At 42.7% G+C, this 15,240-nt stretch overlaps 1 long non-coding RNA gene across 1 annotated transcript; it reads right to left on the reverse strand.

Annotated features, from left to right (window-relative positions):
• Positions 1 to 2,708: 2,708 nt before the first annotated feature.
• Positions 2,709 to 6,071, reverse strand: LOC124688933. The gene is made up of 3 exons (XR_006998673.1): positions 5,667 to 6,071; positions 5,224 to 5,299; positions 2,709 to 4,548 (listed from the first exon to the last, which is right to left on the reverse strand). It is a non-coding gene; the product is annotated as an uncharacterized LOC124688933 (long non-coding RNA).
• Positions 6,072 to 15,240: the final 9,169 nt, after the last annotated feature.

Raw genomic sequence — 15,240 nt, forward strand, 5'->3', positions numbered from 1 at the left:
GATGTCAAGGCGCGGTTTTCACCGGTGGCCCCTTCACCGCTAGATCGTCGTTGACTAGATCTTCATCGTCGGAATAGACGGATCTCGTGATCTGCCACCCCAGCAACCAGCAGACCACCTCCTGCAAAGGAGGAGGACGCCACCACCATGCCAAGGATAGTCTCCCATGGCGTCCTCGTGCCTCGGAACGAACCCAGAAACCTGCACGAAGTCGGCATCGTTGTGACTGCAATAGTAAGATCGCTGCCCACCCGAGCCCGCCAGGACCCAAATCGGACCCGAACCACAGCCACCATCCGCCAAAAGATGGAGATCCTCTCCCTCCTCTGGTCACCACCGCTCCATGGCACCGCCGTCGACAACCCGGTGCGGATCGCCGCCGCCGGAGACGCGAACCTGCGCCCTCACGGATGCCCTGGCCGAGGAAGTTCGCCGCCGCCGCCACACCTCCATGGCTTTGCCCGGATGCACCTCAGGCGGCGGCAGCGGGAGGAGGGAAGCCACCGGGGAGGAGGAGGAGGGGAGTCGCTGGGGGGGCACCCGGCGCGGCGTGGCGCAGCCGCGCCGGTGCGGGAGATACATAGTAGAAGGTAGTAACCTTCTCTGCACAGTTTGGATGAGGGGCAAAAAGAGTTCCTTCCTTGGTTTGGTTGTACTTAATGGCAAGCCTAGATATGTGAAAGGCATGCTACCTCTTTGGCAATGCATAACATCAGTGAGCATTACTATTCTGTCTTCGGCTATATTGATGGGGACAAGATTAAATTTGCTATAGTTAACTCTGAGTCCAGAAATATCTCCAAAAACTTGAAGCAAATGATGTAAATGCCTTAACTACTGCACATCCGCCTGGAGTATAATCAGAGTATCATTTGCATACTAGAGAATGGTAAAGGAGGATGAGCATTGCGGATTCAAGGGCCTGGTGAAGAGACCATTATTCATTGCTTCATAGACCAAAGACTGGAGCACATCAACAACCAATAAAAAAGCAAAGGTGAGAGAGGGTCACCTTGTCTAACCCCCCTTTTGCAGTGAAAAGTATGACCAGGTATGCCATTTAGAAGAACAGAGGAGGTGGCTGACTACAAAATTGAATTGATCCAATTGCACCAAGTTGCTCCAAAACCTGTTGCTTGCAACACAGAAAGAATGAAAGAGTGTTCCACCTTATCAAAAGCTTTCTCAAAGTCCAACTTGAGGGAAACCACCTCCTTTTTTGATTTATGGCAGTAATGAAGATACTCATATGCCCAAGCCAGGCAATCTTGTATAGTTCTTGATTTGATGAACCCATACTAATTCTCATGAATGAGTCCCTGGATGACAATTTGTAGGAGATTAGCCAACAATTTAGTTAACAACTTCAAAGTGCAATTCAAGAGTGAGATAGGCGTGGAATCATTTACACTCTCAGCCCGATATTTTTTTTGGAACCAATGTTATATAACATCCATTTATACTCTGAAGAGATATATTTCCTTGATGGAATTGATCACACAAGTCATAGAAATCTAGCTTGATTATTGGCCAGAAGTTTTTCATAAACTCTGTTGAAACCATCAATGCCATGAGATTTATTATGAGGGAACTCTCTAACCACTGCATCAATTTCATCATGTGTGAAAGCGGCTTCCATAACGGCCAGATCAATGTTTGTATGTAGTAAGTGAGCAATGGATGCAATGGTGTCCGTGGAACTATTCTGACCAAGTCTCACCTTATAAGCTTGCAACAAGATCCTTGTATTGTCATTATGGTCAGTAACTTGAGCACCATCTTGGTCAGAGAGAGTTGCAATATGATTTTTCCTTTTTCTGTCTAGAGGCCATAGAATGGAAGAATCTGTAATTTTCATCACCAAGAGTCACCCATTTAATCTTCCCTCTTTGTTTCCAGTAGACAAGCTGCTGCAACAAAGTAGCCAGATGACTTTTCATAGTCACTCTGAAGGATCTCTCCATGACAAAGAGGTCTCTAAAATTCTCTATGGCATCCAGAAGAGAAATAAGGGAGTTGAGGTCATAAATATCTTCTTTGATGGTTGATAGTTTTTTTGACCAGGTCTTGAGATCTTTACGCAATAACTTTGCAGAAATCCTTTCACACTACAAGAAATATGCTAACTTGCGACCCTTCATATTGGTCAGTGTATGGTCATTGTCTGTTATTTATGACCCTGTCGTGACCAAAAACTGTTGGTCGACAGTTGAGCGTCACTGATGGATCACAAAGACCTTTTTTGTGGAATGGTCATATACGGTTATGACCAGAATCAATGGTCATGGATTCTATGACCAAGATTTTGGTCGTGGGCAATGTTGCTTGTCCACGTCATATCCAATGTGGCAAATCCTACGTGGCAGATCTAAGACCAAACCAAATGGTCGTGGATGAAAATTAGCCCAGTCCAGTTCAGCGTTTTAGATGGGCCAAGCCCAATAATTCAACCGATATTACCTATTTTTGCATATCAATTTTGGATAGCTACATGGGTCTAGCCCAATATTTCAGCCTTTTTATTTTGGGCCATGGCCTTTTTAGTTGCCAATTTCGTTCAGCCATCTTGTTTTGGTTTTCATAGCAATCCACTATTATTTGGGTCATCGCCCTTTTAGAAGCCCAAATATTAGTCAAGTAGACTTTTGAAATTTTCATACCCAGATTTCATCCTCAATTAAATGATTAAAATCCAGAATAATACAATCAAATATACACAACATCAGTTACACGTGTACACAGTAATAGAGTAGAAAAGGTCTAATTACAATTTAGATCCAACAAGTCTACATACACTCAAGATCAGATACAGAAGCACCATAACAAGCTGGCTATAACAAGTAAAAAAGTGGTGCACATAAAGTTTCTTCTGATACTCTGTCGTCGCAGCAGCAAACTCAACACATTAGCTCCTGATCATAAACTTCACGTGAAATATAGGGAAGTAAAATGGTTGACAATACAATGTAAATGCAACCCTCCAAAAAACTCAAGCTACCTTGTTGCTGATGTCACAGAACTCATTCCAAACAATAGCCAATGCCATGAGGCGCCTAAAACAATGCAGACACACCACACGGTCAAATTCTGCAGAGATTAAGTGGTCAGAACTAAAACAGGTCAGAAAATGCAACGATGTCTCTCAAAAAACTAGCTATCTCAGAATTTTAGTGATGATATAAAAATAAGTCTTTAAACAACAAGTTACAACAGCATCATTAAAGGTTAGCATATTCAGATAATGAACCAAGGTTCACCAATCGCATGATTGCAGATAGAGTGAACACACATGTTAGTTCCTCACTAAATGTAGTGCCATAAAACAGTCAGCTTGTAGGTTTTACATACAAAATTCAAACATAACAGATAATAGAGAGTAGTTACTGTGTATAAAATCTATAATAAGGTGGTGAGTTTTGAACCCTCTCAACTTCTATTTAATGAAGTGCTCATTAAATAGAACATAGCATCTCTGGCACACTATTATTGTTTGCATATTAGAACAGTAGTTATCCATTTGGGGACTAAACACTACGAACAACATTTGAATGCCATTGTGGACTAAACAACTCCACGGGTCAAATCCAGGATGTCAGCAACCGAGCTAGCATGTAACAGGGTACACATGAGGCAATACTGAACAAGGCAATAGATTTTGGCTCATGGAGATAAACAATGAAAGTGGACAGAGTAATTTAGGCAATGTTCAAGTAGAGGCACACATTATCATATTATAACCTGGTATTTTTAATTTGCAATTTAACACTATAGAAGAGTATTCGTCACACTATAGTGTATCCAAACTAAGAAAAGAAAGCCTTAGAACAATTAAACCAACAAAAGGCCACCTAACTACATACACAAGGCTGTACAGAATTGACAGACCACATCATACGCTAAGGTCCCTAAGAAATCACTTTGTGGAAAATGAAGTGAATGTGTTCTGGAAATAAACGCTGAATGACCTCATAGCAGTTCTACAACAGTTAAATGTACGATTACATTCCATTGATCACAGATCATTCATCAGTTCGTTTAGTTAACCTTGGCAGGTGAAAGTTTTATCACACATTGCATGTTTCCCAAAATAAGCAATATAATCAAAAATTTCCCTGGAATTAACTATGAAGCGGTCAGAAAAAGAGCCCCTAGATTTGCACTTGTCAACGGTTCTTGCTATAAATATGGATAGATGGATTTGAGTGTGGGGTTTACTTGGATCCCAGGTTTTGGAAAATAAACACTACTGGACCTTTCAAAAAGACTTATTTGCCATTCATGCATCTCACTGCCTGGAACCCTCAATGCATACTGATACTTCCATGTGCAACTCTAATTTAGTGAACTAGAAGATCAGAAATTTCATCAGTTATCAATATATACAGACCATTTTCAAATGTCCATAAGAACAAGCATGCACAATCACATCAAAAGGACTTACTGTCAAACAGGGAAATCGACAGAATGGCCTCACCTTGTTGCTTGTCAGTAGGGCGACGGACAGGGGGTAACAAAAGAGGCCAGATGCAGCGCACAGTACAATCTCATCTGTATATATAGAATTATGACTAGTAAGTACCTCGAGATTGTATTCCTTGTGAGAATTTAACAATACGTATTTACTATTGCATGCATGTATGGCTATGCACAAACACCTTGAATCCAGACTTATGTGTGTTCTTCGGAAAAATCAAACCAGACTTATGCTTGTACTTGATCACCTTCGTGAGCAGCTTGTTGTGCTCATAGAGGATAGAGGTGAAACTTAAATGCATGGTTGCCAAATAATAATATGCCTAATAAGCAGTTTTAATGCTCATGAAAATTACAAAATATTTGATATATGAAGAGTCCTATGACAATAGAAAATGCACCAGGACAAATGCTTTCAGCAAACAAACTACCCAGGCAACAAACAATCAGTTAGAAAACTCTTGATGCCACATACGTTTCTATCAGAACACTACTCTATGAAGAATTTTGATCAATCACTTCAGTTCACATGTATGCTCATCTCTACACTACACTACGAGAGAAAAAGATCCTGGAAAACCAAGCATCTCTCGAGTGCATATGTGCATTACAATCACTTCAGTGACATCAATAGAACAAGAACATGGCACTTTCTTACTTCACATGGCTACCTGCACTTGCACTACTCATCCAGGATGAACTACTAAAGCTTACACAGGATCAGTTCAGCAAGAATCAGTTCGGACTCACCACACAATGAACTGCTGAAGCGATTTGATGAATTACAACCAAGCAGTAGCTCGACCAGCTAGTGAAGCGAACGACACTGCAAAAGTAGAGCAGAAAGTTTATGAACACAGAGCATCTAAACAAAACTAATAAAATCATAATAATTGTAGCTACGAAATATATCAATCAATAATTTCTGATTTGTCTTGTAGTTCTATAAGAAAAAATTCCGAACCTATCCTGCAGTTATGTACATTTGGCTTGACTAATCAAGATCAAATTCACACGGTCATTCATTTTCAAACATCTAAAACTGCAGCTAGATATATGATGTCAGACCTGAAATGTGTATCTAATCTAAGTAGATATGATGGATTCACATACATAAACCTAAAGCATCAGCCACATCAACACCAGATCGACAAGTAAAACATACTTAAGGAGCTACTAGGACATAATTTAACCTTCAGGGATTCCCGGATGATGAGCTCGTCCCCAATATGGATTGAAGAATGCCTGCACGGTACACGGATGATGAGCTTCTCTTCTACTCCTCTCCCGCGCTGGCCACCGATGAGACTGCGCAAGTAGAACTCCTCTCGCGGAATCCGGGCCGGTAAACCTCTGCAGAAAGTAGCCGTCGAGGACACGCACCTACAGAGTCTGAGGTGTCGCGAACTCCAGGCCGAGCGAGGCCTCCTTCTTGAGTCATGACTGCCGTCGGCGTCATCGATGGCGAGGCAGAGGACGGTCGACGGCGGCGTCAATGGTGAGACCGGCGGCAAAGTCGATTGCGCTGGTCCACCGCTAGGGCGCTGCTTCCAGATGGCAGCGAAGAGGGAGATGCCGGTTAGGGAGACCGGAAGGAGAGAAATTGTGGCGTGGTGGGAGAAGACGGCATCTCGTCGGTGGCCAGCGCGGCTCAAGGGAGGAGCGATACCAGATCTGGTGTGTGGCGGCTGAGAGGAGGGTGCGGGAAACAAAACTAGGGTTAGGGAGGAACGATGGGCTTTTGACCGGTTTCATCCTTTCGTTCGGAACACTGGCGCGATACTGAAATATAGAGAGTGGGTATTGAAATTAGAGTGCGGGGGGCCTAAAATAAAGAGTGGCAAGCTAAAATAAAGAGCGGATGCTAAAATAGTAATCTTACTCTTGTCGCCCTCTTATTTCCTTTTTTATTAGAATAAAGCTCGAGTAGTGACAAGATATATGCAAATGTAATATATACGTCTTACTATATGCACGGTGATCAATTAACAAAAAAAATGAAAATAAGGAAACTAAAATACATTTGTTTTCTATCCAAAGAAATATTTTTTAGGGGATCACAAAGAAATTGAAAATAAATCTTTAATTTTTTTACGTTCATTCGGTCATTTAATCAAAAGAATAATTTGAAACTTTTAATTGTTCATATATAAAATGTGCTCCAATTTATTTGAACTCAAACTATTATGAAACCCACCACCTAGGGCCAGCGGCCCATGTGTCAGTCGCATCCTAATAAAATAATAGATTGGCATGTGGGCTTCATGTGTCATTGACACCTTGTGAATTATTAGATTGACATGTAGGCCCACAACAGCTAGTAGAATAAATATTGACATGTCGATCCAACCTACCATTGGTAGCTCCAAACCTAGCATCATGTGGATGATACTCGACACATGGACATGACACGTATACAAAAGTGCTGAGGTGGCCGCCCAGCCATATTTATGCATCACAAACTAGTTGACGTGACTGTTTTAATTGGTCTTAATTGGCTAAAAATAAGGTCGTGAACTACATCACGTAATCCATGACCATTTCGTGTGAGAAAATTATGACTTTTTTAACAAAAATGGTCGTGAAGAATTAGGGTTTGGACCCTCTCAAACGGCTTAAGACCATTTGGTGTGAAATAGTCATAGATCCATGACCAATTCACCCGCGGTCACTATAAAATGGTCGTTAGTCAACACATTTCTTGTAGTGTCAGCGGCATCAACATAATGAATGGAATGTGTCCAGGACAACTCTACTAGTGGTAAGAAACCCTCCATTTGTAGCCAATTATTTTCAAATCTGAATAGAGTAGACCTTGGGACAGCAGTCTCAATGGAAATGACACATGGGATATGCTCAGATGTGGTCATAACAAGAGGATGAGCCATGGTGTTTGGAAAATTCTCATACCAAGTTAGTGAAGCAAAGAACCAGTCTAGCCTCTGAAGCAAAGGGGAAGCTTGCATATTACTCCAAGTATACTTCCTTCCTTTGAGAGGAATATCCACCAAGCCCAATTGACTGATAGCTTCATTAAAGAGAAGCATCTCATTGACATTACCACCAGGTTTGTTTCGATCCTAAGGGGACCTGATCAAGTTGAAGTCTCCAATCATCATATAATTTTCATCGATCAGAAGGGATATGGATATTCTGCAACCATTGAAGAAACTGTATTTGTTCTGCATCAACACATGGTGCATATTTATTGGTCAGGGTCCAGTAGGTGTCAGACTTGGTAGCATGCAGTTCCACTGACAAATCATATCTATTCGGGAAAACCTCAACCCCAGAAAAAACTGAGCTATCCCAAACAGTGATAATTCCTCCAAATCTGCCAAGAGATGGTGATACGCGCGAAGTACACGTCCGTTGGGAACCCCAAGTGGAAGGTATGATGCGTATAGAAGCAAGTTTCCCTCAGTATGAAACCAAGGTTATCGAACCAGTAGGAGCCAAGAAGCACGTGAAGGTTGTTGGTGGAGGAGTGTAGTGCGGCGCAACACCGGTGAAACCGGCGCCAACGTGGAACCTGCACAACACAATCAAGATACTTTGTCCCAACGTAACGAGTGAGGTTGTCAATCTCACCGGCTTTACGAAAACAAAGGATTAAACGTATCGAGTGGAAGATGGTGTTTGTTTGCAAAGAACAGTAAAGAACAATGATTGCAGTAGAATGTATTCAGATGTAAAAGAATGGACCGGGGTCCACAGTTCACTAGTGGTGTCTCTCCAATAAGATAACTAACATGCTGGGTGAACAAATTACAGGTGGGCAATTGACAAATAAAGATTCAATACATATCAACGATGATTACTATGAGATTTAATCAGGGCATTACGACAAAGTACATAGACCGCTATCCAGCATGCATCTATGCCTAAATAATCCACCTTCGGGTTAGCATCCGCACCCCTTCCAGTATTAAGTTGTAAACAACAGATAATTGCATTAAGTATGGTGCGTAATGTAATCAACACAAATATCCTTAGACAAAGCATCGATGTTTTATCCCTAGTAGCAACAGCACATCCACAACCTTAGAACTTTCTGTCACTGTCCCAGATTAAATGGAGGCATGAACCCACTATCGAGCATAAATACTCCCTCTTGGAGTTACAAGTATCAACTTGGACAGAGCCTCTACTAGCAACGGAGAGCATGCAAGAACATAAACAACACATATATGATAGATTGATAATCAACTTGACATAATATTCTAGATTCATCGGATCCCACCAAACACAACATGTAGCATTACAAATAGATGATCTTGATCATGCTAGGCAGCTCACAAGATCTAAACAATGATAGCACAAGCGGAGAAGACAACCATCTAGCTACTGCTATGGACCCATAGTCCAAGGATGAACTACTCACGCATCAATCCGGAGGCGGGCATGATGATGTAGAGCCCTCCGGTGATGATTCCCCTCTCCAGCAGGGTGCCGGAGGCGATCTCCTGAATCCCCCGAGATGGGATTGGCGGAGGCGGCATCTCAGTAAGGTTTTCCGTATCGTGGCTCTCGGTACAGAGGGTTTCGCGACGAAGGCTTTAAGTAGGCGGAAGGGCGGAGTCGGAGGGGTCACGGGGGCCCCACACGCTAGGGCCGCACGACCAGGGCCTGGGCCGCGCCGCCCTATGGTGCTGGCGCCTCGTGACCCCACTTCGTTTCTCCCTCGGTCTTCTGGAAGCTTCGTGGAAAAATAAGACCCTGGGCGTTGATTTCGTCCAATTCCGAGAATATTTCCTTTGTAGGATTTCTGAAACCAAAAACAGCAGAAAACAACAACTGGCACTTCGGCATCTTGTTCATAGGTTAGTGTCGGAAAATGTATAATAATGATGTAAAGTATGTATAAAACATTCAAGTATTGTCATGAAAGTAGCATGGAACATAAGAAATTATAGATACGTTTGAGACGTATCAGATGGCACAAAGGTAAAAGAATCAAAATTCCTAGGACAGAATTGTCTAAGAAATGGGATGTCAACACTTTCTCTTTTGGGTTCTTGGAAGAAAACAACATTACAACCACTTTCACGAATTTTATCAAAAATAAGAATCCACTCTACTGGGTCATTAAGGCCCCTAATATTCCAATTTAATATTTTCCAAAAGATCTTATGCATTGGAAACAGATAAAAGCAGTAACTAAACTGACAACCATAAGCTGACATCAGGGAGGCAGCAGATCCATAACCAACTTAAAATATCCATTACAAGTACTAGGACAGTCCAATATAAAGCATCTTATAGATAAGGGCATAATCTGGCTGTCGAGACATCAATCGTTACAAAGCTTGCTAAACATGCATACACCCCATGAAAGGGGCCAAAGCTATAAAGATACTGCACTAAAGAGATGTAGATATCACTTCTACTTTGATCTCTTTCTATGACTTCCATTGGAGTTCTTCTTGGAAGGGTCTGACTGCTTGGCACCAGCTAGAACAACTGGATGCTCATCTTCTACCTTTTCTTCATTCGCATCTTCCTCTGGGATACTGAATTTGTGGCAAAGATTTCTCACTACTGACTTCTTGATGGGTGGAGCAACAATAGCACATGCATGATAATTTTTGTCAAAGCATGTCCTGACCTTATAGCCTCTAGGCAGAGCTTTGATTCTTGTACTTCTTGTGACTTCAGAGCAGGCTAGAGGAGGCTTGGAGGCCTTGGAAATCTTCTTCTTCAAATGCAGAGCAGAAGTGGATGAAGGAGGCTGTCCCTTGACCTGTTTCCTTGGAGCCTGAGGTGTCAAGAAACCCTGAGTGGCCTCCAAGGTAGCCAAGGACAAACTACACACAGGTGGTGCCTGAGAAGGACATTTTCTTGGCAGGGCAAAAGCCCTAGAGGAAATATCAGTGGGAACATCAAGATCACTTAAAATCTGCCAAATTTTGGACTGAAGCAGGGATTTGGCCTAATCAAAATCTTCAGGTGTCAAGAGCTTTGAAGTGAAGAAATCGGCCCATTGGGCTGGAACAATCTCAGAGTTTATAATGGATCCATCTGGCTTGAAGTGAGATGACTAGGCAGTAGTGCCCTCCTTAGAGAGATAAAAAGAAGTCTGTGTAGTACCATATATAATTTTTAAACAAAGCAGCAACTGAATCAACATGTATGTCAGGCAGAAGAGCTAGGCCAATATCCACATTCTACTGCTGCAACTGAGGAAAACCTCCATTTAATGAATCTCCAAATTCATCTGACATGGTATCAGCAGAACTAATGGTTAGAGTAATATCAGTGTGCACTTCCTCAAGCTGATTCATCTCCATATCTTCATGCAGCTGAGGAGGAAGGTTAGGAGCAGGCAGAGCAAAAATAACTGGTGGTTGCTGATGATTATGAATTATAGTATCAAGAAAGTCATTAAGCTCAAGGAAATCCTCTTCATTCAATTGGTGAGGAGCTGCATGAAGATCAATTGCAATATTATGAGGAACAACATTAATGTCCAAGGGCCCATTAGGATTGACACCAAGAAAAGCAAGATTTTGTGTTGCTAAATTAACTGGAGGGTGAACAGGAGGAACAAGAGCCTGCATCTGTCCATTGTGCCAAAGTGGCCAGCCAGGGATAACTTGGTGGATTGGCACATCAACAACATCATCAGCTGAAGGTGCATGAAATGGCATAGGTGGCATAGGATGTGGGGTAGACCCATCATCAAGAGAAAGTTTTCATCTGCAGGAAGAGCACCTAGCAATCTCTGACTTAGAATAAAAACCGGTACAAACCAGGATTCAGCTGCCATTCATTTCCAGTAGAGATAACGCAAGACTGAGGTATATGATGCAAATCAGCCACTCTAACTTTGACAATTAGAGCACCATAGGTACTAACATCCTTATCCCAAGAAATCATAGCCCCAAAGTCCTTAACAACACCCCTAATATGTTCATCTGACCAGTAATCAGAGGGAAATGCTAACAACATAAGCCATCACACATGATTATAAGTGAAAGATCGATGATTAATAACCTTATTGTGCTCAACAAAATAAATTTCCCTTCCTTCAAAGTGGTGAGGACTATTACTCACTAACCAGTCCCTATCGAAATCAGCATTAACCCTTACATAAGCAGAGCCGATAGGGCATCTCTAGGTGATACCAAGGGATAGGTGGAGTTCATATTCAATGAAGGATCTCATAAACAACATGGTCGCCGTGAAGGGTTGATTAGCAGGGAGCGCCGGCATAATGGTGGAGATGGCCAAGTCCTCGTGCTTGGTGGAAGCGCGACCAGAGACGTGGTAGTGACATTGCTGTGGCCGATTCAACACCTCCAGGATCTCGAACCAACCAGGGATGAATGGCGTGGGGTCGACTCGAAAGTTCGCCATCGCCGATTGGTCCAATGCAGCGGCAGCAGGCACGGTGGTTGGAGAGCGATAGTGTTGGTGCTCAGAGGGTTTGCAGGGAGATGAAGAGGCAACTCCTAGTCCAAGACCAAGAATAGTAAATGTTGGATCACCATAAATTCTTTCCGAAGAGGAGGGGAGGCTTCTGGATGATGGAGATCCATGGGCCAGGCAGAGCGAATCCCCCTCCACCAACGGCTGGGAAAGGAGTTCATTAGGAGGAAGATTAAGATCCCAATTAGTCATAAATGAAGTTTCCTTAATCGGCATATTGCCCTCCTTTTGGACCCATATAGTATTAGAAAAACGGAAGTCTTTTTTAATGTGTCGTGATTTATAGCATCCATGATAGCAGATTTGATGGTTGAAAGAATCTCATTAGATGTTTTTCTACTAATTAGATCCCTTAATTCCTGGAGCTGTGAGCACAGAGAGAGTCCAATACCGGGCAATCAAAATCGTAAAAGCGGAGATAGTGCGGAGTTTGCCCAATATCGTAATCGACAATAATGGCTTCAGAGAGAAGCTGCTTGCTTTTCCTTGACAGTAAACTGATGAAGAAATGAGAGCTTCGGAGCCGGCTGAGGGTTCACTAGCGCTGGAGCCAGCGATCTGGTACCAATAGGAACCTTGTTAGCCCCTGAAAGAGGCTGACGAACAACATCCGCAAACGACTTTTTGCCCACTGAGGTCTAGGAATTTTGTTCTTCCATCTCCCAAAGCATGTACTCTCTGACTGAATTTGGACCTCCATGGCCCAGAGCAGAAAATAGACTGCAAATTCCGAACACTTAAAATGTCGTAGGCTGTTAATGAAGAAACCAACTTGCTTGCTACAAACTAAGAAACGATATGTCTGGCTTGGAGCAGCTGAGCCACCATGGCTGGATGTAGACGATGCTTTGATCTTCCAAATGAAGCGACGAGAAGAACTCCTGGTGGCTATGAGAGGCCGAGAAAGCTGCGGGACAGTGAAAATGTTGCCACTGCTTCTGAAGCCCAATCCCTGGAAGAATATCAAGAATGGTGGCTGATACGTCCAATTTGCATCACTATTTTGTATCATAATTTGCTGTTATTCATTGATATATTTCATATTTGGACACAATACTTATGTTATTTCATCTATTTTGCATGTTTCATCATTATTGGAGGATCAAGCACCGGAGCCGGGATTACTGCTGGAAAAAGCACCGTCGAACGCAATATTTCGGAAGATCAAGCTGTGGAAGGAAATTACACGTAAATTCCTATTTTTCCGGATGACGAAGGGAGCCGGAAGGGGAGCCAGCTGGACCCAAGGTGGGCCCGGAACAACGGGCGGCGCGGCCCATGGCCTGGCCGCGCCACCTTGTGGTGTGGGGGCCCCACAGCCCCTTTCGCCTCCTTTTCTTCGCGTACTCCTTCGTCCCGAAAACCTAAGCCACAGAGGGTACCTCACGAAGAGTTACAACCGCCTCTGCGGGGCGGAGAACACCAGAGAGAAAAGAGCTCTCCGGCGGGAAGGAATCCGCCGGGGAAATTCCCTCCCGGAGGGGGAAATCGACGCCATCGCCATCATCATCGAGCTGGACATCATCTCCATCATCATCATCATCATCATCTCCACCATCTACACCACCATCACCACCGCTGCACCTCATCACCGCTGTAACGATTTGGGTTGGATCTTGATTGTTTGATAGGGGAAACTCTCCCGGTGTTGATTTCTACTTGTTATTGATGCTATTGAGTGAAACCATAGAACCAAGGTTTATGTTCAGATTGTTATTCATCATCATATCACCTCTGATTGTATTCCATATGATGTCTCGTGAGTAGTTCGTTTAGTTCTTGAGGACATGGGTGAAGTCTAAATGTTAGTAGTGAACTATGGTTGAGTAATATTCAATGTTATGATATTTAAGTTGTGGTGTCATTCTTCTAGTGGTGTCGTGTGAACGTCGACTACACGATACTTCACCATTTATGGGCCTAGGGGAGTGCATCTTGTATTCGGTTGCTAATTGCGGGGTTGCCGGAGTGACGAAACTCGAGCCCCCGTTGGTATATCGATGTAAGAGGGATCATAGGATCTCGAGTTTAAGGTCTGTGGTTAGATTTATCTTAATTACTTTCTTGTAGTTGCGGATGCTTGCAAGGGGTATAATCACAAGTATGTATTAGTCCTAGGAAGGGCGGTGCATTAGCATAGGTTCACCCACACAACACTTATCAAAACAATGAAGATTAATTAGCTGTATGAAGCAAAAGCACTAGACTAAAATCCCCGTGTGTCCTCAAGAACGTTTGGTCATTATAAGTAAACAAACCGGCTTGTCCTTTGTGCTAAAAAGGATTGGGCCACTCGCTGCAATTATTTCTCTCGCATTTTACTTACTCGTACTTTATTCATCTGTTACATCAAAACCCCTTGAATACTTGTACGTGAGCATTTACAGTGAATCCTTCATCGAAACTGCTTGTCAACACCTTCGCTCCTCGTTGGGATCGACATTCTTACTTATCGAAGATACTACGATACACCCCCTATACTTGTGGGTCATCAAGACTATTTTCACGGCGCCGTTGCCGGGGAGTGAAGCGCTATTGGTAAGTGGAATTGGTAAGGAAAACCTTTATTGTTTGTGCTGATTTTATTTCGCACTGCTTGCTATAAGTCATTATGGAGAGATCTTCTCTTAAATTTCTATTTGGGAAATCTACTACTACTGCAACGGTAGTGGATGAAGCGCCAGGTGAGGAAGTGATACCATATAAAATACCTATGAAAATTATTGAACGTGTTATGGATAACCGCTATGAAGGGGATGGAACCGTTCATCCTGGTGATCATTTACTGTTTTTACATGAATTGTGCGGGTTATTCAAATGTGCAGGTATTGCTATGAATAAAGTTAGAAAGAAACTATTCTCTATATCGCTGTCTGGTAAAGCGGCGCATTGGTATAAATTGCTGAAGAATGGTGATTCTCTTGATTGGGAGGACATTGTGCCTTTATTCTATTCCAAATTCTATCCTCCAAGTGAAATTCACAAAGATCGGAACCGCATATATAATTTACGGCCTCATGATGGAGAGAGTATTGCCCAAGCTTGGGGGAGATTGAAGTCTTTAATGCTCAAATGCCCCATTCATGAGCTTCCTGGTAATGTTATTATTGATAATTTCTATGCAAGACTTTCTTTTCAAGACAAGACCTTGCTGGATACTTCTTGTTCTGGATCATTTACACGCAACAAAGAACAGTTTAAAAGGGACCTTCTTGATCGGATCCAGGAGAATACTGAAGGATGGGAGAACGACAAACACTACAAGAAAAGTTCTGATAGACAACGTCCCAAAATCGTCAACTAAGGGGCATTTTTCGTCGCCTATGGGCCTAACCC

Source organism: Lolium rigidum, chromosome 2 (genome assembly GCF_022539505.1).
Source record: "Lolium rigidum isolate FL_2022 chromosome 2, APGP_CSIRO_Lrig_0.1, whole genome shotgun sequence".
Taxonomy (NCBI): domain Eukaryota; kingdom Viridiplantae; phylum Streptophyta; class Magnoliopsida; order Poales; family Poaceae; genus Lolium; species Lolium rigidum.